The sequence below is a fragment of the Rhinatrema bivittatum genome, chromosome 8 (genome assembly GCF_901001135.1).
Source record: "Rhinatrema bivittatum chromosome 8, aRhiBiv1.1, whole genome shotgun sequence".
NCBI classification, from domain to species: domain Eukaryota; kingdom Metazoa; phylum Chordata; class Amphibia; order Gymnophiona; family Rhinatrematidae; genus Rhinatrema; species Rhinatrema bivittatum.
In genome coordinates this window covers 64,272,711-64,295,826 of record NC_042622.1, presented here as the reverse complement: position 1 = coordinate 64,295,826, position 23,116 = coordinate 64,272,711, and the positions used below count along the sequence as shown (strand labels likewise).

General features: G+C 43.8%; 1 long non-coding RNA gene and 1 pseudogene across 1 annotated transcript in view; both read left to right on the top strand.

The window, feature by feature from the left end:
- Positions 1–9,174: 9,174 nt before the first annotated feature.
- The window catches only part of LOC115097883, a 76,928-nt gene continuing 62,986 nt past the window's right edge, over positions 9,175–23,116 (top strand). The window contains exon 1 of the long non-coding RNA XR_003858356.1: positions 9,175–9,265. This is a non-coding gene — a long non-coding RNA (uncharacterized LOC115097883). The remainder of the gene's footprint in view (positions 9,266–23,116) is intronic.
- LOC115098393 lies at positions 18,830–18,928 on the top strand (annotated as a pseudogene).

The window sequence follows — 23,116 nt, the reverse complement described above, 5'->3', positions numbered from 1 at the left end:
TATTTGCTGCATAACTTGCCCACGATGTTACAAAATTACCCTCCCTTAGATTAAATGAGATTCAATTCAAATCTGGGCTTTGATCCACTGGCAAAAAAAGACAAAATAGCAGTCTTAATTAATATATACTAGGTCTGTGTGCCATAGAAAATCACAAGGTCATTCCTGCATAAGAAACCATAACCATAAAGAGAAGAATGACCTTATTCACTTAACCACCTGATTTCACCCAAATACACATATTGAATTATGTAAATGGTATAAAATCAAAGTAGATTATAAAAAAATATAATAATGTATTACATTTTGGAATGAAAAAGGCTTAATTATTTAAAAAGTGTGTTCCAGCTGCAAGTAAAAGCATTTCACATTGTAATCATATTGAGCCAGAAAAAAAACACTCCACAATAAATTTAAACAAAATTGCTGTAGAAAACCTCAAACCTGTATGAAATGCCATGTTCAGATTTACATTGCTTTCTAAGCTTCAGCATTTATTATTTTATTAATCTTCCAGATAGATAAATGTAGACAATTTTTTGTCTACATGCTATACTCATCCCATATCTTATTGATATATCCAACATTTCAGAGTGTTTACTATTTCCATCTCCTAAAATGAAGGGGTTATTACCCCAAAGAAGGGACCTTTGATTCACCACACTATGGCTTTCTCAAGGAGATTATTCACATCTTTCTTTATCGTGCCCCAGCAGAGCATTCAATCATTCAACAGTGGGCAAGTATTCAAATTTCTTAATGAAAATGCTTAATATTTATCTGGCAAAGATTTCATCCATTTATATATGATGTCTCATTTCAGCTGCAGATGGCCTTTTGTTAACAGACATTCATATAGGCAACTTCACAAAAAACTTTATTCCTCTTGTGTGCTGCTCACGCCACTGCTTTAAACAAGGCACTCATTCATTTGGATTCAACGAGCCATGTCAGTGTTGGGTGAAGACATTCGGTTACAAATCAGATTTTCTTTGGGTTAAGCTTACCTCTAAAGTTGGTGATGTGTCAGGTGGAAGTGAAAGACAATATTTTTACTTTAATGTCAATTTAATTTTCTGAACAAAGATCAGAAGTGGCAAAGTAATGTGAGAAGACAGTGCATTCTTAAAAGTTCTGGATGTGAGGCAAGAGGGTGATTAGCTCTCTCCAGTAGACATGTGTGCAGAAACATTTTCAGTTTGATTCATTAATAGAGTTTGTTTGGCTCAGTGATTAATTTAATTCGGTTCATATCCCAAAATTTCATTTGATTATGTCATTCATTTATTCATTAATTTTCTATTAAAGTCAATAGGAGAAGCAATGCATCCTACTGTGAGCTCGAACATTGAGGTTTTCTGTCCAAGTTTAATGAAACTTGAAAGCAGGCATCAGCTTCAGGAGGAAAAGCACTCCAAGACACCAAAAATGGGGCAAAATGACATCAAGAGTGACATGAAAAGCCCAAGCCACAGTGACAGGGCAAAGCCAAAACAACAGTTGCATGAATAGGTCAAGGCTCTGTGAGAGCCTTGACCTATTCAAGCCTCAAAAACAGTGACAAGTACACTCATATGCACCTTAAAAGAGGCAAAACAGCACCAAGAGTGTCAGGAACACCCCATGGCACCAGAAGAGGAGGAAAGGGCATGAACCCTTTCAGGCACTGTGAGCAGTACCAACAACAGCAGAAGCACCAAAAGTGGAATAAAGAGCTCAAGGTTCCATTAGAGGGACAAAGCAGCACTAACAATAGCATGAACAGACCAAGGTACCATGCTAGGAGCAAGACACAACCAACAATGGCAGGCACTCCCCAAGACTCCAAAAGATGGATAAAGGGCACCAACAGGAGTGCCTTGAATATCCCAAGGAACCATGAGAGGGAAAAGCGGCATTAATAGTGGCAAGAACACCCCAAGGAACCACAAGAGGTACAAAGCAGTACTAACACTGACTGATAATCCAAAGCAATCATTTCTTTGATGAACCATGGAGGCGAGAATACCAGAAGGGATCATGAGAGTTGCAGAGCATCATGAACAGTGAGGAAAAGCCAGAAAGAACTCTAGATCAGGTCTGTAACAGCCACGGATTTTCTTTGGCATCAGTGGGGGAAGGGTCAGGTTTGGAGGATGACTTTCCCTTTGCTGTGCCTGTACTGAGGTAAAAATACCCCAATGCAACATGACAGTCCAGCAAGGAAATGTGGCACACAGAAGGCTGCCTCCTCAATGCCAGTCAGGTACCCAAGTCCTTCAGATTGATGCTGAGACCTTGGATGGAATTAGGCAAAAAGTGGCCCATTGCCCACTAAGATTTTAGTTAGTTCGCTTGGGAATGCAGTTTAAAATGGGTAGTATAATCCATTGAAGACTAAATGTTGGACAAGACCAAGGGGTAGATTTTCAAAGGGGTATGCGCGTACCCCCCGAAAGCCTACCCCAAACCCCCCCTGCGCGCGCCGAGCCCTGGGACGCACGTAAGTCCCGGGGCTTGCATGGAGGGGCATGTCGGGGGCGGGCCGCGAGTGACGCGGTGTTTTGGGGGCGGGCCCAGGGGCATGGTCGAGGCCTCCAGACTAGCCCCTGGGTCGGGTGATGGCGAGCCAGCAGCCCGCTGGCGCGTGCAGATTTACACCTGCTTTCCGCAGGCGTAAATTTGCCAACAAAGGTAGGGGGGGTTTAGATAGGGCCGGGGGGGTGGGTTAGGTAGGGGAAGGGAGGGGAAGGTGAGGGGAGGCGGAGGCAACAGGCAGCGCGCGCTGGGCTCAGCGCGCACAGGTTGCACAAATGTGCACCCCCTTGCGCGCGCCAACCCCAGATTTTTTAAGATACGTGCGGCTACATGCGTATCTTATAAAATCCAGCATACTTTTGTTCGCGCCTGGTGCATGAACAAAAGTACGCCCGCGCGTACATTTATAAAATCTACCCCCAATAGTAAGTACTATGAGAGAATTTGATAAGAACTTTAAAGAGTCTAACAGGGCATGAAACCATTATAGGTAAATGGGCAAGGTCCATGCAGTATGCCTGTAGGATTTAAACTCATGGTACAGTTGATCGGATCAGGATGGCAATCACCTGTGTCATATGTAACCAATCCTGACACCCAAGACATTGAGTAAAAGCCAAAGCAGTAGGAAAAGAGATAAAAAGAATTGCAGTGCACAAAGGGAGGATAAAGCAGCAGGAACACTGGTGTTAAAACCCTAAAGAATAGGTGCAGAGCAAGGCAGCAAAAAGAGTGACATCAAAACCCCACAGCGGAGTGCAGAGTGAACCAGCAAGCACAGTGGCATGAAGATCTCAATAGATCATCAGAGCCACAGCAAGTGCGTAAAACATTGGATCAGCTTGATAATAGCATTGGTATGATTGTCATTACATGTACTATGTTTGGTCAAGCCAAAATTCACTGTAGGAGTTCAGAGGCTTGATTCTGAATGACTTTAATGGGTACAGCACCTATATCTCAGAAAAAAATAACCAATAGTAAGTACCATAAAATAATTTTAAAAGAAATTTGAAGACAGCAGGAGTAGATTCATAGAGGTCACCGGTAGTTCTAAACAGGCATGTATGAATCCATTGTTCCATCAATTATCTTAGCTGCGGGTTCCAATAAGAGCAAAATTTTAAGTTATGGTATAATCTTTTCAGCTCTGAAAGGTACAGACCCTTTCTAGCTATTGAATAAATTTCAGCAGTATATTTCCATCTCAGGGCCAGCTTGATTCACTATACAAATGGAGTCTGGCCACACAGAAAGGAAGTTGATGGTTTGATAGCCTGTGTAGTTAAGTGCCATTTGTTCCTCTCTTGACAGTGGGTGGTGGGAGGGAGGAAGCAAGAAAGAAGAGCATCAGAGGAGCTGGATGATGTACAGCAGCAGCCCTGAGGTAGGCAGGAGGGGAGCAAGGAGTAGTAGAAGAGTTGGAGGTGCCATTAGAATTGGCCTGTATGGTCCGAAGGATGCAGTCCCCACTTAGCAGAAGCACTGGCACCTCTAAATCAGCTGTGCTACTCACTCCCCTCTATACTTCTGCCTCCCTCCCTTGGTTCTTTGGCCCTACAGGGCCTATAAGCAGACCCCAGCTGTTCCTTCTGCTGCCTGACCATTCCTCTTCCTTCTGCTCACTACCTGGGTGGTTGTTTGTGCTCAGCGGGCAAGAGGAAAAAAAGAGGCATGAACACTAGCAGCAATAGGAATAGCTGGTATCTGGTTAGAGGCCCTGCAGGACCTGGGAACCAAGTGGGAAGGAAGCAGGACCAGAAAGTATATTTGCAGTTTCTTGGGAAGAGGGTTGGGGAGAGGAGAAGAGGAGAGGAGGGAGAGAGAGAGGGAGAGGGAGAGAGAGAGAGAGAGGCAAAGACCTCTGGGTATTGGAATTTGATGGAAAGTGGAGTCTTTGAGATTGGTGGAATGGAGAAGACTGGGAACCTGGGTATTGGGTGAGAGAGCAGGAGTACATGGGGAATGGGAGGTTGCTGGAAAAGGGAGAGACCAGGGACTCAAATTTGGAGGGGTGAAGGTCAATGGGGATTTGGCAGAGAGTTGAGACATAGGAGAGCTGGGATTTCAAGACTGGTGGATGGAGGAAAGCTGGGACTCTAAGATTGGGAAGGAGAGTGGGAATTGAAAATAGAGTGGGCAGGGGTAACGATTTTGAGATCCACAGTCAGTGCCATTTGGCCTTCAGGGAATTCTGGATGCTCAAAATGGATTAACATCAGGAGATGACTGTAACAGTTAAAACTATGTTTGAGGTATGGTCCTTGGGACCTGCAAGGAGATACCAGCCTGAGGGTTACACAGTACACACTGAATATCTAGAACAAGTTACCTGGATAACTGTACCTGGATAACTTGTCCACTCATCGGCTTACTGAATATGGACCTCTAGAATCCTAAAAGTTAGGCTCCAAAATTTAGGACTGCTATTCATTTGCATAGATTTAGGATCCCAAATTAGATGCCTAATTCTAAAAATGAATGTTTAGCTTCTAACATTGTCTCCCCGCCCTAACTCTGCCCCTGTAGTCATCCACTTTTAAGGACTTATTGAGCTAAATGGAGGCTGCTGGATATTCGGTTGCAATCAGCAATCACCACTTAGCCAGATAAGTACTTATTCAGTGGGAAGTTTATCCAGCTGAATATACATGACAAGGTATCTGGCTAACTTTAGCCAGATAACTTGGGCACTATCTGGCTTACTGAATATGACCCCAACATTATCCATCTGGGGACCAATAACCTCATTAGAAATGGCATCCAAGCAGTACAGAGAAATTTCCAGGCTCTGGGGAAGCAGTTTTGGCAAGTGGCAAAGACCATCGTCTCTTCAGGAGCGTTACCTGTTCATAGATAGGGAAGGGAAAGGCTAAGCCACACAGACAGCTTCAATACCTGGCTCAAAATCTGGTGTAAAGAAGGATTTGGATTTATTGAGGCTGAGGACGTGTATGGAATAATAAAAGGCTCTGCAATAAAGATGGCCTACATCTGTCTGTGACAGGAAAAAGGATCCTAAGTGAGAAACAAAGAACATATGTTATCAGGTATTTAAACTAGAGGACGGAGTGGCAGAAGGAAGTCAATGGAACTGGAATTTTAATCCCAGCAAATTCAGAAAGTAAATGGAGAAAAGAACAAAATTGGTCCAATCTGAAGCATAATCAAAGAAAAGGTGCCGAGGATTAGCAGCAAACCAAGGGAAATAAAATGGAAAGCAATGTACCCAAATGCTCATGCCCAATAGTCTCAGCTACAAAGTTTCAGATCTGCAAGCCCTAATGGTGGAGACAGATATTGTTACTATTACAGAGACATGATTCAGTGACTCTCATGATGAAAAGGATATGGCCATCGCAGGAAGGATAGAGAGGACCGAAAAGGGAGAGGAGTAGCACTTTAAAAAAAGCACCTGAAATGCAGAGCGTGTGAGGGAAGGAGGAAGCAATGTGGACCGTCTTAGAAAAAAAGATGATGGGACTTTGATTTACACTGATGTGATCCATAGGCTTCCGAATCAGACAGAAGAACTGAACAGGGATCTGGTTGAAGACACCCAAAAGGCAGGAGGGAAGGGGGAAGTGTTGCTTGTTTGGAAATGTTAATCTGCCGAATGTGGACTGGAGTATTCCTGCTGCAGAATCTGTAAGAAGTGGAGAGATTGGAGATGCTTTTTAAGGTGTTCTGCTTAGACAAATGGAGATGAAACCCGTGAGGGCAGGAGCAAAACTGGACCTGATGCTCTCAAATGTGCTGGCAGGTGCCCACCTGAGCAGCAGTGATGATCAGACGGTTTGGTTTCATTTAGCACTCAAGTCAGAGTAAAGTCCCACAAAGATCAAAGCCTTGGAATAAAAAAATCCAGATTTGGTTAAAATGGGGAGGGGGGGGGGGATACTTTGAGGAGGAAGTAGAAATCTGGATGAAACTGGGTGAAGTGGGACAACAGTGGGCCAAATTAAATGGAGCTATTATTAAGACAACAAATCTTTATGTAAAAAGGTTAAATAAAATAAGAGGACAAGGAAACCGATATGGCTCTCCAAAGGTGTGGCTGAAAAAATGAAGGCAAGAACATCAGCATTTAAAAAGTACAAAGGAATTCAAAAAGAGGAAGACAGGGAAGAATATCTGGTGAAACTCAAAGGGACAAGGATAGAAATTAGGATAGCAAAGGTATGAGTGGAAAAAAGGATCACCAAAGAGGTAAACTGAGGTGAAAAATATTTTTCCAGATTTATCAGGGAAAGAAGGAAGGCCAGAGGTGGTATTGTAAAATTACACAAGGGTCATTTTATGAAATGATGAAGAAAAAGCAGAAATATTAAACAAATGCTTCAGTTTGGTGTTCACTAAAGAAGACTCTGGAAGATGATTGTTGCTGATTGGCAAGCATGCGAAAACAGTAGGGTAGGTATCACCTCATTCCAACATCTGGAATAAAATGCCCGCAGACCTGCGCCTGGAGCCTTGTCACAAGAAATTCAAACAAAACTTAAAAACTTGGCTCTTCAGAGAAGCGTATACGTAATGCCCTCCGACTCCTCAAACAGCCATCCCACCTAAACAGCCTCCCTCTCCTACCCCTCTATCAGCCATCCCACCTCAAACAGCCTCCCTCTCCCCCTCTCCCCCTCCCCTTTCACCTCTTTCTGCCACTTCCTCTGCCTGAATGTACTTAATTATACATAGATTGTATATTATTATTTGTACATAATACACCTAATTTTATATTGTTGGTAATTATACATAGTTTCTCCTATGAGATTAGATGGGACTCAATTGTACCATATGTTGACTCATTGCCTTGTTTATTGATATATGCTTGTTCTTTCTGAATTGATTGTAAAGCCTGTTGCTAAATTATTGTTCATTGTAAACCGAGGTGATGTTTGAAACTTTCCGCGGTATATAAAAAACCTTTAAATAAATAAATAAATAAATAAATAAATAAATAAATAAATTTACAGGCTAGAGTGTTTGGGAGAAATTAGTAAACTGAGAGCAGACAAGGCCATGGGGCCTAATGAGTTACATCCCAGGATACTAAAGGAGCTTAGAGAAGTGCTGATAGGTCCACCGAAAGGCTTATTCAGTAGATCTCTAGAAATTGTCACAAGATTGGAGGTAGGGGGGATGATGGTCCCACTTCACAAAAGTGGGAGCAGAAAAGAAGCTGAAAACTACAGGCTGGTTAGCGGTACCTTGCTGGTGTGAAAATTAATGGAGATGTTGCTGAAGTGAAGGATAGTCAAATATTTACAATCCATTGGGTTACAGAACCTGAGGCAACACAGTTTTACCAGAGGAATGTCATGTCAAATAAACCTGATTGACCTTTTTTGATTGGGCAACTAGAGAATTAGATCAAGGACAAGCACTTGATGCAATTTATCTGGATTTCAGCAAAGCTTTTGGCACTATCCTCCATAGGAAACTTATGAATGAAATGAGAAGCCTGGGATTGGGCCACAAGGTGGTAAAATAGATTACAAATTGGTTGACTGAGAGATGAAAGCGTGTGGTAGTAAAGGGAACCTACCCTGAGGAGAGAAGAGTGATAAGTGGAATGCCTAAGGATTGGTTCTGTTCAATATCTTTGTAAGCAACATAGTGGAGGTCTAGAAGAAAAGCCTATCTTTTGCAGAAAGCACTAAGATCTGTAGAAGGGTATACACTCTACTGAAGGAGTAGAGAAAATGGAAATTGATCTAAGAAAACTAGAGAAGTGGTCAAAGGTTTGGCAGCTGGGATTCATTGCCAATAAGTGCAGAGTCATGCATTTGAGGTTCAGAAATTCAAAGGAGCTCCATGTGATGAGGGTAAAAGACTGAAGTGCATGGACCTGGAAAGAGACCTCAGGGTTAATAGTGTCTGACGATCTGAAGGAGGTGAAGTAGTGTGACAAGGTGATGGCTAAGGCTAGAGGGATGGTGGGCTGTATAGAGAGAGGTATAACCGGTAGGCAAAAGGAGGTAGTAATGCCCCCGTACAGGTCCCTGGTGAGACCTCACCCAGAATATCGTGAGAATTCTGCACCCAAAAATGTATGAGATGATTCTGAAGGAACCAAATATGTAAACCTGGAGTATATGAGGGAGGTGGGAGATATAATACAGACTTTTACATTCCTGAAGGGTATTATTGATGCATGGGAATCAGGTCTTTTTTAGTGGAAAGAAAGCTGTAGAACGAAGGAGCATAACACACACATGCACAAATAGAAAATTACTCAGACACATCATCAACCACATAAGGCGTAAGGCATAAAGATTACCTAAACCCCCTGAAAATAGAAAATAATTGTAACTTATTTCTATGACTGTATGGCCGTTGCCTGCACAGCACACGTTGAGAGACGTTTTTTTCATTGATTTTTTCTATGTATATCTTTGCCAATCTTAACGATAAACAGACAGGACCTGAGCTGCTTCTGATGTTGTGTTTCATTGTAAAATGCGCTTTGTTCTGGCAATTAATGATTTTGATCAGCTTTAGGCGGCGGCACTTGTGACCTGTAACTCTTTCCCTGCTAGCCTCTCTCAAGCTTCCATCATCCCGTCTGTATAATCATCTTTCAATTTCTTTTCAGCAGCCTGTCAGGATCTGATAAATCACACCCGGGACCCATTAGCTGTTAGTGTGTGTGTTAGTTTTGCCCTAAGCAATGAGTGCAGCCAGCAGCCAGGAAAGGAAGCGGGAGGCTGAAGGAGGAACTTAGCTGAACATATCCGACCTGTTATTGGTAAGGTATATTTAGAAGAAGCCGCTTTGGATATTTTTACATTTTCTTTTCCATTTATGGCATTGAAATGTATTAAAAACTATTTCAGTCTGTGCTGATTTGTCTCCCTTTCTCTATATTGATACTGCTCTTTCCTTTTTTCCCCTTGCCTTTGTCTCTTTTTCGCCTTTCTCCTTTGCTCCTACTTTTTTTGCTCTCTCTCTCTCATTCCCTTTCCTTCTCTTTCTGCCTCTCACTCTCCCACTCATCTAACCTGTCTTCTTCCTTTTCATTTTCTTTTCTGTCTTTTTCTACCTCTCAGTTTCATTTTCCTCTAAACAGCAGCTGCAGAATTCCTATTATTTCCTTGATAGGGGAATCTCTTTATTCAAGTGCTACTGCTGCTGTTTCTTAAGCAGCAGATGTTGCATTCCATGCAGTCTAATGAGGTCGAAGGGTGCTTGCAACCACTTTCTTATTCTCTTATTCTTCCATGGTGTGCTGCTTATTGTAGCTCACAGCACAGAGGCCCCTGTATTGACAGTACAATGAGGCTAATTGCTCTCCCACTATGATCAAAGCTTTTCTTTAGCAAATCTTGAAGCTGCTTCAATTGATCTACTAGATAAAGGGGTGGTATGATGCCTCTTCATAGACCAACACAACCCAACCCTGGGGAGCACAACTTTGTTGGAAGCTGGTCTGCAGCTAATGGATGAAAGTTGAATCTGGATAAATCAGAGATTCTGATTATTGGTGACTTTGCTGATCAATATAGTGCTAACAGAATTGAGGTTAAATGGTATTCCTCTTCCAGAAGAAAGTGCAGAATCTAACTTTTAACCTTCATTTTCATATCCCCACAGTGTCTTTTATCAACTTAGGCTTATTAGGAAATTGAAACTGTTTTTTGACCGCCCAGGGTTAGTTACTCTTCCCTATATGCTATTACATCATGATTAGACTCCTTCCGCACTTTAAGCATAGGGTTACCCTTTAAGCATAGGGTTATTATGAAGCTTTGCAGTTGGTTTAAAATGCCGCTGCACAGGTATTGATGGGTTGCAGCATGAGGGAACAATTTTTCCCCATACCTTAAAAAGTTGTATTGGCTGCCTATGGTCAGGAGAGTTTAATTCAAAATAGGTTGTTTGATCTTTAAAGCTTGGCTATAAGTCCTGTATACTTGAGAAAGCAAACTCTGTTTTCACATGCCAGTATGGTCATTGAAATGTCAAGAGACAACCCTGTTGGAGCTTCCATCAGTGAAGCTGAAATCAGGCAGTCTCTTCTTTAGCTCCCAGATTTTGGAATGGGCTTCTGTAATATTAGGTTTGCCACAGAATATACGGCTTTCTGAAAGCTTTTAAAGACATGGGCCCAAGGGCGGATTGCAGGCAAATAGCCTGGGGGATTTTTTCCAGAACCGGCCCATGGGGTATCTGTGACTCACCTGTGTGCTGTGTGGCATGTACTTTAACAGCTCCCAAAAGCACACTGAGCTAATCATTGAAAGGTACATCAAGTGTCCTGGAGCCTGGCAGAATTGAGAAAAAAATCTCCAACATAAATTTCACATTTTTCCGAATAAATAGGCAGCCCAGTGCAATAAGATGTGCCCAGCCTAGCACATGAGTTTACTCACTGTTGTGTGTGTGTGTGTGTGTGTGTTATAAAATAGCCTGATTGAGTGCACATGTGCGCCCAGTTTTAAGTGGCCACGCGCCTATGCGCGTAAATCCTGCTTCTACCACATAAGTTGGGGAATTTTAAAAGGGGTGCACATCCATGCCATTGCCAGTTTCACCAGTTAGTCCACCAGTTCACCCAGTTAACAGCTTGTCCTCCAAACCCCCCTGGTTGAATATCTTAGTCCTCCCAGTTACCCCAGACCCTTAAAACCCCTCAACTATGGCTAGTTTTGTATTTGTTTAAATTTACACCTCGTCCCTAGAAGAAGTAAACTCAGAGCCAGTGCGAGGGGATTAGGCACCCTAGGCACCTTCTGCCTTGTGCCACCCCCCACCCGGTCGTGCCTACACCCCTCTGCCCTGCCACGCCCCTGGTCAAAGCCCCGACTCCTATCTCCAGGGGCAGGGACCACATGCCACCACTCCCCCACCCCTTCACCGCTCCCCCCAAATTTAAATAAAATAACCTCTCCACCCTCCTGACCCCCCCCCCCCCCAAGACTCATTTAAACCCCTGGTAACCCTTACCATGTGGCAGGGGCTACCAGTGCCATTGGATGGCCCCTGGCACATGGTAGGGACAATGGGTGACTGGCACCATTTTGGTTAGTGGTGCAGGCTGTCCATTGCCCTTACCATGTGACAGGAGCTGGCTAATGGCACCAGAAGGCCCTGTCACATGGTAGGAGCTAAAGGCTACCGGCACCATTTTGGCTAGTGGCAGCAGACAGCCCGGGAGCGGCAGATCGCTCCCAGGCCCCTCATTGGACCACCAGAGGCTTTTGTGAGTCTTTGGGGGAGGGGGGGGGGGTCAGGAGGGTGGCGTGATGAGGGGAGGGGTTAGGCAGAGTGAAGCGGGGACTGGGAAGAATTTTTAAGGGGCACTTTTTTGCTGCTTCAAAATGCGGCCACCTCACCCTCCCTCATTGGTTCGCGAGCGGCGTCAGCATCCCCTAATGGTTGGAGCCCTAGGTCCAGGCCTAGCTCGCCTAGTGCTTCCGCTGGCCCTGAGTAAAGTTACATGGCAAGGGATCTGGGTGCGCGCACAGTTTCTATGCTTTAGTAGTGTCTGTGAGCTAGAAAAGTTTAAGTCCATGACAGAAATAGCATGTATGCTCTAAACTGAGCATGCACAGTTCTCTTTGACTCATAACGCATCCCTTTTGCTGGAAACTCAAATAAAAATAAGCCTGGAACATGGGATTGGTTGTCAGTGCTGTGGACAGAAAGTGGGAGGACATTTGGACCCCAGGAAAGTAGGTGAAAAGAGCAGAGACTTTCAGAAGAGGGAAAACCAGAACAAAAGCATGCACCTTTGATGTCTGACAAGGAAAAGGACTGTTCCCCTTTGAAAATTAGCTCGCAGATCCACAGGTACTTTGCACATTATCTGTACTACAGTAGTGTTTAAAAATTGCCCTCAGTTTAGGGAAAGTTTTGCATAGCCCGCGGTGCTTGGAGACCTGTCCAGGGTTTCCCTTTGAAAAAGTCCAACCAGCTGAGGCAAAAGGGCACCATGCTCAGCTCGTACATTTGCACCTGAGTAGAAGTGGCAAAATATAACGACCCACATGGGGCTTTTGAAGTGAAAGTGCCACCTGTACTTTTCTTCCCCAATCTAACCTTGCCCCTTCACTGCCTCTTTTCAGATGTGGGTAAAAGTTCCCACTCTGTGACCACCATGGGTACTTTTGCTTACAGGGTGAGCTTAGCAATTTTTGGCAGGGCTTTTCCTGCAGATAAATAGCTGTATACTGCAGTGGAAAGCTTTGAAAATTGCCCTCTATATACAAGCATTCTTTTTTAATATAATTAGAGTTAGGGAGTTTTAGGATTCTCTCTAGATTAAAGGAAATGGGTTCCCCATTAGGTGAAATCTGTCACTTGTGAGTGTTTTCTAAAGTGTGCTTCTAACTACAGTGGCCTGGTTGGTGGGGGGAGGTTTGTAACATTATTTTGGTAGTGCGTGTTTCCATTTCCAAAACAAATGGAAACAAAAATTTCAGGGGGCTTTTTAAAAATGTTCTAATGAAATGAACATTTTCAGGGGGCTTTTTAAAAATGTTCTAATGAAATGAACATTTTCAATGCCTGAAAAAGAAGCAGAGGAGAAGGTCATGAAAAGGCAACACTACAAATATTACACCAAGACCTAAAAAACATCAAGACTCCTCTTAAAAGGAAAACACAAGCCAAGCTAATATATTACATCCCTACACAGAATACCTCACCTCAGTCTGACACAGGCAGAACACAGACAAATACAGAATAACTATTCCATAAAAGTATACATATACACAAAAATGAACTGGAAACCACAACAAGCCAAACATTATATGAAAAACAGTCATAACTATTCTTCATAAAACATCAAACAATAAAACCAAGAAATATAAAGCATAATAGTAAAACCATACTAAACAAAAGAACAAATACTTACAAATAGAATATTCAATAAGTTAAAACTCATACAATTTTTTAAAAAGTTTTGAAATTTTTTTTTTTGTGTTTGGGAGACACATCAAATACACCCAATAATTAAAATAGTAAGGATTTTAAAAAAATCCCCTGATCTCCATACCTGGGAATGTTTATTTCCAGTCATCCTAAAATTGTCATTGATTAGCTGGAGAATGGGGGATGACAAATTTTCACCTTCCTCCCAATCTCACTGGCACACACAAACTCCTCTCACAAAGACAAGTAGGCTGCCTCTCTCACACATTCACATACATATTACATACACACACAAGCTGGCTGGCTGTCTCTCCACCCATCCACAACTATACACACACACACACACACAAAAGCTGGCTGCCCCCCCACACACATATATAAGCTGGCTTCTACCACACACACAAACACAAGCTGGCTGCATTACTGCTCCCCAAGCAAACTGCCACACACACTCAAATTGTTCTTTTTTTTTTTTTTTTATTGTGTTCTTCAGCCACTGCCGGCTTGGGATCTGGCAGCAGCCTGCAACCTCTTTTTTTTTTTTTTTTTAATTTCTTTGTGGCCTCCAGCCTGGGCTGCAGCCTCCTCTCCCTTTCTTTGGCTTTCACGGCCTGGGCTCTGGTGGCAGCACGTGGTCTTTTTTTTTTTTCTTTATATGCTACTTCCGGCCGGGGCTCCAGCGGCAGCCTGCAGCCTCCTTTTTGTTTCTTTTTCCACTGCTGGGCAGGTTATTGCCTCTCTTCTTTTTCTTTGGCTGCAGCCAGCTTGGGCTCCAGGGGCAGCATGAGGACTTTTTTTTTTTTTTTTCTCCACCAACAGCTTTTTCCTTTCTCTGCACCACCAACCTGAGCTCTGGTGGCGGTGGCCTCCTTTCTCGTTTGTTGGCCGCCATTGGCCTAGGCTCTGGCAGCAGCTTTTCTTTTTTTACCCTTGGCTGCACTTGCGCCCTTTTAATTTCCTGTCTACTGGAAGCCTGTGATCTGGCGGCAGCCCACTGCCTCTTTTTTTTTCTTCTTCTTTTCTTTTCCCACTGCTGCCAGTCTGGGATACCTTTATTTGGTGGCTACCAGTGGCCTTTTTTCTCTTTCTTTTGGCCACCACCATCCTGGGCTCTGGAGGCGGCCCACGGCCTCTCTTCTCTTTTTTTTTTTTTTGTCTGCTGGTGGCCTGCGACCTCTCCTCTTTCTTAGGCTACCTATGGGATGAGCTCTGGTGGAGACTACTCCTCCTTCCTTATATGTTTAACTGGAGCGCAGGGGACACTGCAAACAGAGGTCATGTGGCCAATTTGACTGGCCCACTGGGGCATGCCCTGATAAGCCAATCCACCCCTGCATGGGCCTCAGTATTCAAAGCCAGCTGTCTAAGTAAGTTAGCCAGATAAGACTTCTAACTTGCATGGGATATTCAGCAGTACAGCTATGCTGCTGAATATTCCATAAGGGATCACTACTTAGCCAGATAAGATAAATCCAGTTAAGTTAGATCTGCTCTATGGCAGGTCTACCTTATCTGGTTAACTTAATTGGATAAGTCTGAATATTGGCCCAGCCCTGATCTGCTCATTGCCTACCCCCAAGATATCTGGCTATCTACTTAGCTGGATATTCAGTGGCTGCCACTTAGCCAGATAAGTCACTCTAAATATCAGCCTCATGGCTAATTAGTCAGGTATTCAGCATGTGGGAAGTTTGGGATTTGCAATTGCTTATTGTTTATATTTTTAGTTAATCATTTAAAGATTTGTTGAGTGATTTGTTTGTTTTTTATAAGTTATTTTGGAATTGGCCTGATTCCTTCTTAATTGTCTATTAATCAGGTCAACTAAGCATACTGTGACTTGTAAATATTTTTATCTTGATTTGTTTTGATTTTGATCTGTTTTTTTTGGTTTTATAATTTATGGGGGTAATTTTCAAAAGGTATCAGCACAAATAATTGGAAGTAATGCATATAAGTAGCACATATGCATGCAAATAGTATTATGTAAAAGACTGAAGTATGTGCATAATTTAGGGGTGTTCCAGGTTGGGGTTTAGTTGTTTATGCACAAATTAGTATTTTGTAAGTGGTATATGCACATATATTACCAAACAAACACAGAATTTATCACCTGCTAATTGAGTTATAGAAATCAAATCACACTTGTCTTTTGTCTGCAGTTTATAGATGGGAGGTCTGGGTTAAGTGCCCTGGGAGTCAGGTGATGGGTCTACTTGAGCTGGTTGAGGTGTTAGCAAATCAGTGATTGCAAGTACGTACATAAGTAAGTATTTTCAGAGTATACACATATTTTATAAAATGCCTACCCCCATGCACAGATTAAGGTAAGTACTTGTACATGTTACAATTCTTTCATGCATTAAATATCTGCATGTACTTTTATAAAATAGAAATTGAAAGCATGTGTGTTCCTGCATTAAAAAAAAAAAAATGTACGCGTACTGAAACATATGCATGGAGACAGAGATGCATGGTATTTTATAAACTCTGCAGCTCCCATCACAGAGTTGATAAATAAAGGTACAACTTTGTGTGCACATACTTGTATGTACAAGTGCTGAATTAGATACACTGTTGATAATTACCTTCTATATTGTTTTAAGGTAATTCATTTCTGCTAACATATTTGGCAGTTTTTTGAAAATATGATTAATTTTAAATTGATGCTTTTCTGTGCTGTATCTCACTTTGGGCATTTAGTGTGAAGTAAAATGTATCCAAAATAAAAATAAATGAATTAAAAAAAAAACCTCACTGCTGCCACTACACAGCAAGAAGGAATGGTGCAGTTAGTGCCCTGTGTTGCCTCACAGCTGAAATGCTGATCCTGTGAAAAATCCTTCTGCACCACTGGTGCCTGACAGTGATGATAACTGAATATAGTGGGCCAGTAGCACAGCACCACAATGCTCTTTGGTAGTGGCACTTATTGCAAGGCCATGTTGGCCAACGTTTCAAAAATGCCTGCAGATTCTGATATCTTACAATGTATTAAGGATGGTGATATTTTCTGAGGAATAGAATACAGTAGATATCGTACAGCACTGACTTTCAATTCTAGTCTTCAAAACCCACATAAGTCTGAAACTTAGGGTAATCGACATTTTCAAATTGTAGCACTACCTTAGCTTAATCTTCAGTCTGGATTGCGGTAATGGCATACCATGATCCGTACCCAATGCAGACATTACTCTGGAAGCCTGCACTTCCATCTAGGCTGCTTAGTGATGGCAGAAGCACAGGAACCAGATTACAATTGGCTGCTATTCCAAAATTAAGGTACTGGGCGAGTGAGAGGATAAGGTCTAGGATGGGGAAAGGAAGGGGGACCTGGAGATTTAAAATTTTAATAACTCATATTGGGGAGGAGAGGAGCCAAGACTAACACTAATATTGACTGGTATATTTAAAAAAAAAAAAAAAAAAAACAAACCCCAAAAAACTTGGTTTTAGGGAGCAGATTGCAGGTTGAGCCTTTAGAGTGAAGGTTGAAGGAAGGATGGGGGCTGTGTTTGGGCTAATAGGTCCGTAATCTTCTTCTTCTTTTTTCTTTTTAATACCTAGCACTTCACCATTTAACTGACTATATATTCTTTTGAATATAGCCAGTTAAGTCTAAAGTTATCTGGCTTATCATAGCCGGATAAACTTATACCTAACCAGCAATATACAAAAGAATATTCAGTTATGTTTAAAGTTATCTGGCTAAGGTTAACTGAATAACTTTAATCGAAGATATTCAGTGGGACGTTTATTCCACTGTATATTCAAGACAAGTTATCCCGCTAACTGTAGCGGGATAACTTGTCTGCTCACTGCATTACCCCTCCTTATGTTTTGTGGACATTTTTAAAGCAAAAATCAAGACAGAAGAGAGCTCTACAATAAACAGTTCAAGTGGTGACCTTTTCTTTCCTAAACCAAGCGCTATTGATTAACATATCGACTGGTCATACTTCTCAGTCTACCAACTCACTGTTTATTGAGGGTGATCCGGGTTCATTGGATAGCTGCAGCAATAATGGATAAGATAAACCATGGATCATAGCAAAGTAGATGAAGCCATTCAAGCCTCCAGAGGCAAATAATATATGAAAGAAGGTGGTTTCCTTAAGGAAACTCCTGTGAATTTCTTTTGACTAATGACATTGCTGTAAATGAAGTGCCATAATCACTTGCCATAGGAAGCTGTGCTTTTTGGAATCCATGTCTGTTTAAAAATCAGTCCTTCTGTTTTGTTTTAGGTTTTGGTTTGTTTTTGGGTTTTTGTTTTTTTAAATCATTTTAACATGGTGCTTCTAACTAGCACCACTTCCAGCAGTGCTATGACAATGGGTCTCAGACTTTGGGAAGAGAGATAAATCTATGGAATTGCAGTAATAGCCCTACAGGAGTTTCATGCCTGCAGTAACTTTGAAAACCAGCAAGTACTCACTATTGCAATGCACGTAAAACATCCAGAATGGAGGGGCTGACTTGAAGACAGTGTAATAGCAGCACAGTAATTATTGCCTAACAGTTCATTAAGCAATTCACAAAGCTCAGGGAAATGGGCGCCCCCCTCCAGCATAGACGTGCGTGTGCTGCGAATAGCCGGGCGGCCACCCCCGCCGCACTAATGGCTTACCTCCGGTTGGAGGAGGGAAGGGTCCGACCTTTTTCTCCTCCGCGTGGTGCTGGGAATGGTGCCAGCATCATATTGCTGGTGCTGTGGGGTGCAGTGGGCGCTACCTATGATGTCGTGCCTGGCTAATTGGCTCGGCGTCAGGAGCGGTGATGTCATCAGGACACGCCCCGAAGCCAGGGCACCCATTTGGCCGGGGAAGGGTGGCTGGCGGGTGCTTTAAATCCTGCTGGCTCCCCATGGTCCGGCCTCCTCCTCTTCGGCCCCGACTGGAGCTGTTTCTTCCTCCTTTGCACGGTGATCGCTGTTTCTTCTTCCTTCATGCGGCAATCGCATCAGCTCCATCCCAGTGGGCCGAGAGTTTGAGTTGCTGAAAAGTGCTGAATCAGCACTCCCACTCCTTTTATTTTTAATTTAAATAAATAAATACATTTAAATAAATTCCTTTCCCGTTGGGGGATATTAAAGCCCTAAACTTTACCCCAGCTTCCACTTAGCCATTTCTTGCTTGAGCCGTTTATTCAGCTCATTCCTCTCTTCGGCTCCAATCCCGTCTGCAAGGGTCAGTCACTTGACCCAAGATGAGGGTAAGGTTAGGGGCTGGGGGACTGCAGGGGTTGCTAGGTGATTCGCACTTAGGGAGATAAAGGGAGAAAACCAAGTGACTTGCCCTCGCTTCCCTTTCCTGCTGGCCATGGAATAAGGTAAGCTGCATTCAGGTACTCGCTGCCCCCCCCCCGCCCCCACCTTTCTGTCTTCTCTCCTAGTCATAAATTCCCCATTCGTCCCCCTCTGAGACTCCCTTGGAGTCCCCCTTTGAAAAAGATGAATGAGATCCTCGTGGCCTTTACAACTTGCATATGGTTAAGGCATTGCCACTTACTTGATGGCATCTAACCAAGTTTCATCACTTCCAGATCTCCGACCCCCGTGGCACCCTGCAGGCATCCCAAGCCTCCCCTACAATATGCCTCTGGCAAGCCCACAGCATCTCTCCCTTCTGCCTCTGCTTGCTCAGACTCAACCTCAGCTCTTGGCTCTGCTACTGGAGCTGCAAGTGTGCTTATAGCCCATCCAGCTCTACCCCTCAGACCCAGCTTTTCATGGGTCCTTGTGCTACCCAATTGCAAGGGTGGAATTTGTAAGAAGCAAGGTTACAGCTTTAGAAGGAGGGATACAGCTTTGCAGTGCTGTGGGCAGCTGCCAGAGACAGAAGCATAAAGCCTGATTGCATCAGTCTGTAGGGGCGGTGCCACCAATCAGTTGGGCCACTGAGTTGGGGAGGTGGGGGGGGGAAGGTGAGCAATATTTAGAATTACCCCTCATGGTCCTAAGGAGCATGACACCACATTCTCCCCATACCTTATGCCCCTGTTTTGACCCCCGTGTCTGGGTAGGGCAAGAGGCAAGCAGGTTCAGCAGTGGCATCCGTTTAGCAACATAGGCCCTATTATCTGAGCAAGCCACCTTGGATGGCTGATCAGGGGTGGGAAACCATCATGTCCCATAGTTAAGATGTGGACACCAGGATAGGGATTACACCCCCCCCCCCCCCATGTAAGGGTCAAGTAGTATAGGATATCTAGCCAGGTGGGAGGCTCTTCTATTTATTCCCCAGATGATCCCTGCCCCAGCGCAGTGAAGGCGCTGTAAACATATCAAGGAAGAGGCAGGAAGTGTGCCTCTTATGCCATCACAGAAGGAAGCACTTGGTCAGGCGGCAGCTGGTGAATGAGATGCGGTGTGGCAATGATAGAAGCATGAGGGCTTGTGTGTGCCGGCTCATGGTTCCTTTTATAGATGTACTATATCTGCAAGCAGTGCAGGGTTTGTTGTTCAAATGCATCTGGTGATACAGGGTACAGTTTGATATTTTTCCCTGCATAAGGTAGGAGGAGCATGCTATATGACCCGGCAGCCTTTCTTTTAGTTCCACCTTGTAATTGTGCATCAGGGGAAGGAAATAGCACCCTCATAGAGCATCTGCATTCGCAACTACAACAAAGCAAAGCTGTTTCTCATTGCTAAACGCTGGTCCTTGATTACCTACATATTGCATGCCATATAGCAGGATTGCCCGGGAATATGGTTCATTCACACCTAGTGGCTAGTTTTCTTGAAGCGAGAAAAGTGCTGCACGGATCAGTACTGTTAAAGAGGAAATGACATTCTGAGCCCAGAAAGTTGTTATTGGCGGTGGAAAATTAGTGTTTCTAGGTATCCAGATCAGTTCCCTCCTAAATTGGTGCTGCAGTAGCTGTCTGGTACAGTAGAGGAAAACTAATACAGAACATTTCTGTTCATTCATTTTAACATTGCTTGGTCATGAGCGGGAAATGTTACAGAACTTGTTTTGTGGTCAGGGGGTGCTGAGAAAGCCATAGAAAGTTTTCTGATACATAATTCAATATGTTCAGGTGAGGCACTTAAGGAAATCATAATTCCCCAACTCTTTTTATTTGCACCTAAGAATACAATGTTTGCTTCTTATGGAACAGTGGCCTATGCAAGATAGAACTCTTCAGAATGGATTTAATGCTGCCGGCATCAAATTGCAAGGTGAAAGTGCTCATACAAACATATTTGTAAGGTCGTAAGTTCGCATTTCAGATTTCTTTGATTCGGGCAACGCGGGGCAGTACTTCGCCATATAAAGGGGTAATGCTCTGTGGGGACAGGGGGTCCCCTTGCCTTAGCATGATGTACAAAGGCCTCTGACTTATGTCTTTGGCACGTCTTGCCCCATTAGCAATAGGTGAGCTTGAGACTATGCTCTTCCAGCTTGCATTTGAGGCATTCTTTGGAGCCTGGCGTGTCTACAGCATTATATGTAATGCATCACAGCTATGTGGCTTAATGGGGGAGTACCTTATATCTATCATGAACACCCCAGCTCAAGACCGGTCAACCCTACACCCAAAGGGGTCAGTCTGTTTTGCTTTACCATGATAAATCCCCTTTAAGCCGTTACCAGTTTTTGAGAAACCCTCATGGAAGAAGGGCTTCAGAGCAAATGTTGCTGAGCTCACTCATACCGCATTGAGCTTTTCCAGTGCTGCCACTACCGGTATTCCCATCAGCTGTTATACAGCAGCTGTCAATGGAGGTCAGGAGTTTATGCATAGTATATTGGTCACGACGGGTAACTTGTCGGGTGCATGGTAAGATCTAAATTCTCCTTTGATGTACCAAAGCTTTCCTAACTGGGATGGGACCATGAGAATCCCACTCGAATCACACTTTCCCCAAAACCCCTGGCTTCTGGGGGCCTGAACATCAAAAGGATAATGTCTGGCACAAGTGTGTAAAGACTTCCAAGTAGCCACCCTACAAATCTCTTTTGGTGTCGCTAGCTGATATTCGGCCCAGAAGGTCACTTGGGAAAGAGTAGAATGAGCCCTTAAGCCCACCGGGCCCTGATGCCTCTGACAGATATACACCGAGTCAATGGCCTCCTTCATCCTGTGTGCAGTAGTGGCCTTTGACACCTTATGCCCCTGTTTTGCACCACTCCACAGCACAAAAAGGTGATCCGGCAAGCGAAAGCTGTTTGTAACTTTCAGATATCGCAATAAAGCGTGCTAGACATCCAAAAGTCGCAATTCCCTCACATGACACTGAACCCTCCAAAATTGGAAAAGCCAGGAGCTCCTCCAACTGAAAAGCCACCACTTTTGGCAAAAAGGCTGGGACTGTCCACAAAGAAACCCCTGGATCCATAATTTGCAAGAAAGGATCTCTATATGATAAAGCGTAAAGCTCCAAAATCCTCCTAGTGGAACAAATCGCCACCAAAAAAAATGACCTTCATCGTAAGATCCTTTATGGTAGCCTGCTTCAGAAGCTCAAATGGCACTGCACATATGCCTTTCAGAACTAAGTTAAGGCTCCTGGAGGGACACAGTTTCTGAATTGAAGGATGCAAATGTTTCGCCCCACAGAGAAAATGCACCATATCTGGATGCACAACCAGAGTTGTCCCATGCTCCTTGCTCCAGAGACAACCCAAGGCTGACACTTGAACTCTAACGGAATTAAAGGACAAACCCTTCACCAAACTTCCTTGCAAGAAAGTAAGGATATCTTCTACAGAAGCTTGCACAGGAACAAAACCTTGCTCCGTGTACCAATCTTCAAACACCTTCCAGACCCTCACATAGGCTAAGGAGATGGAGAACTTCCTAGCTTGCAAGAGTAGAAATAACATCTTCCGAGTAACCTTTGTCTCTTAAGTGCTTCCTCTCAAAAGCCAAGCTGCAAGACAGAAGCAAGCTGCCTGATCCGAAAATATGGAACCTTGACGCAGAAGGTTCGGCAGATGAAAGAGACTCAACAGGCTGTGTATCACTAGATTGACCAGATTGGCAAACCAAGGTCTTTGAGGCCACTCCTGCACCATCAAAATTACATCTCCCAGGTGGACATCCATGCTCCATAATATCTTGCCCACTAGTGACCACGGTGGAAACACATACAGCAGAACGTCCCTCGGCCAAGGAAGAGTCAAGGCGTCTACTCCCTCTGCTCTGCGCTCTCTTCTGCAACTGAAGAAGCGGACCCCCTTGTCATTTCACTGAGTTTCCATTAAGTCCATGCGGGATTTGCCCCGTCTGGCACTAATGAGAGCCATTGCCTTCTCCGACAGCTCTCATTCCCTGGGATCCAGTTTCTGATGGCTGAGGAAATCCGCCTGCACATTGTTGGCCCTGGCTATGTGAGAAACCACTTACAATGCCAGATGTTGCTCTGCCCAGTGGATCAGCTCCAGAGCTTTCTGAGCCACTGCCCGACTCTTGGTACCACCCTTCTGGTTGATATAAGCCACTGTTGTCTCATTGTTGGGCAAGATTCTGACCAGATAGCCAAGCACGAGGCGGAGAAAAGCCCTCCGCACCAAACGTACTGCTCTCATCTCTAGGTGATTGATAGACCATGACGCCTCCTCCGCCAACCACTGGCCTTGCACTGACTGATCTTGACAGACCACTCCCCAACCAGAGAGACTGGCATCTGTGGTGACCACCATCACTCTGGGATTTCCAAGTCCACCCATTGACACAACTGGTGCCGACCAAGCCACCATGAAAGATTGGACCT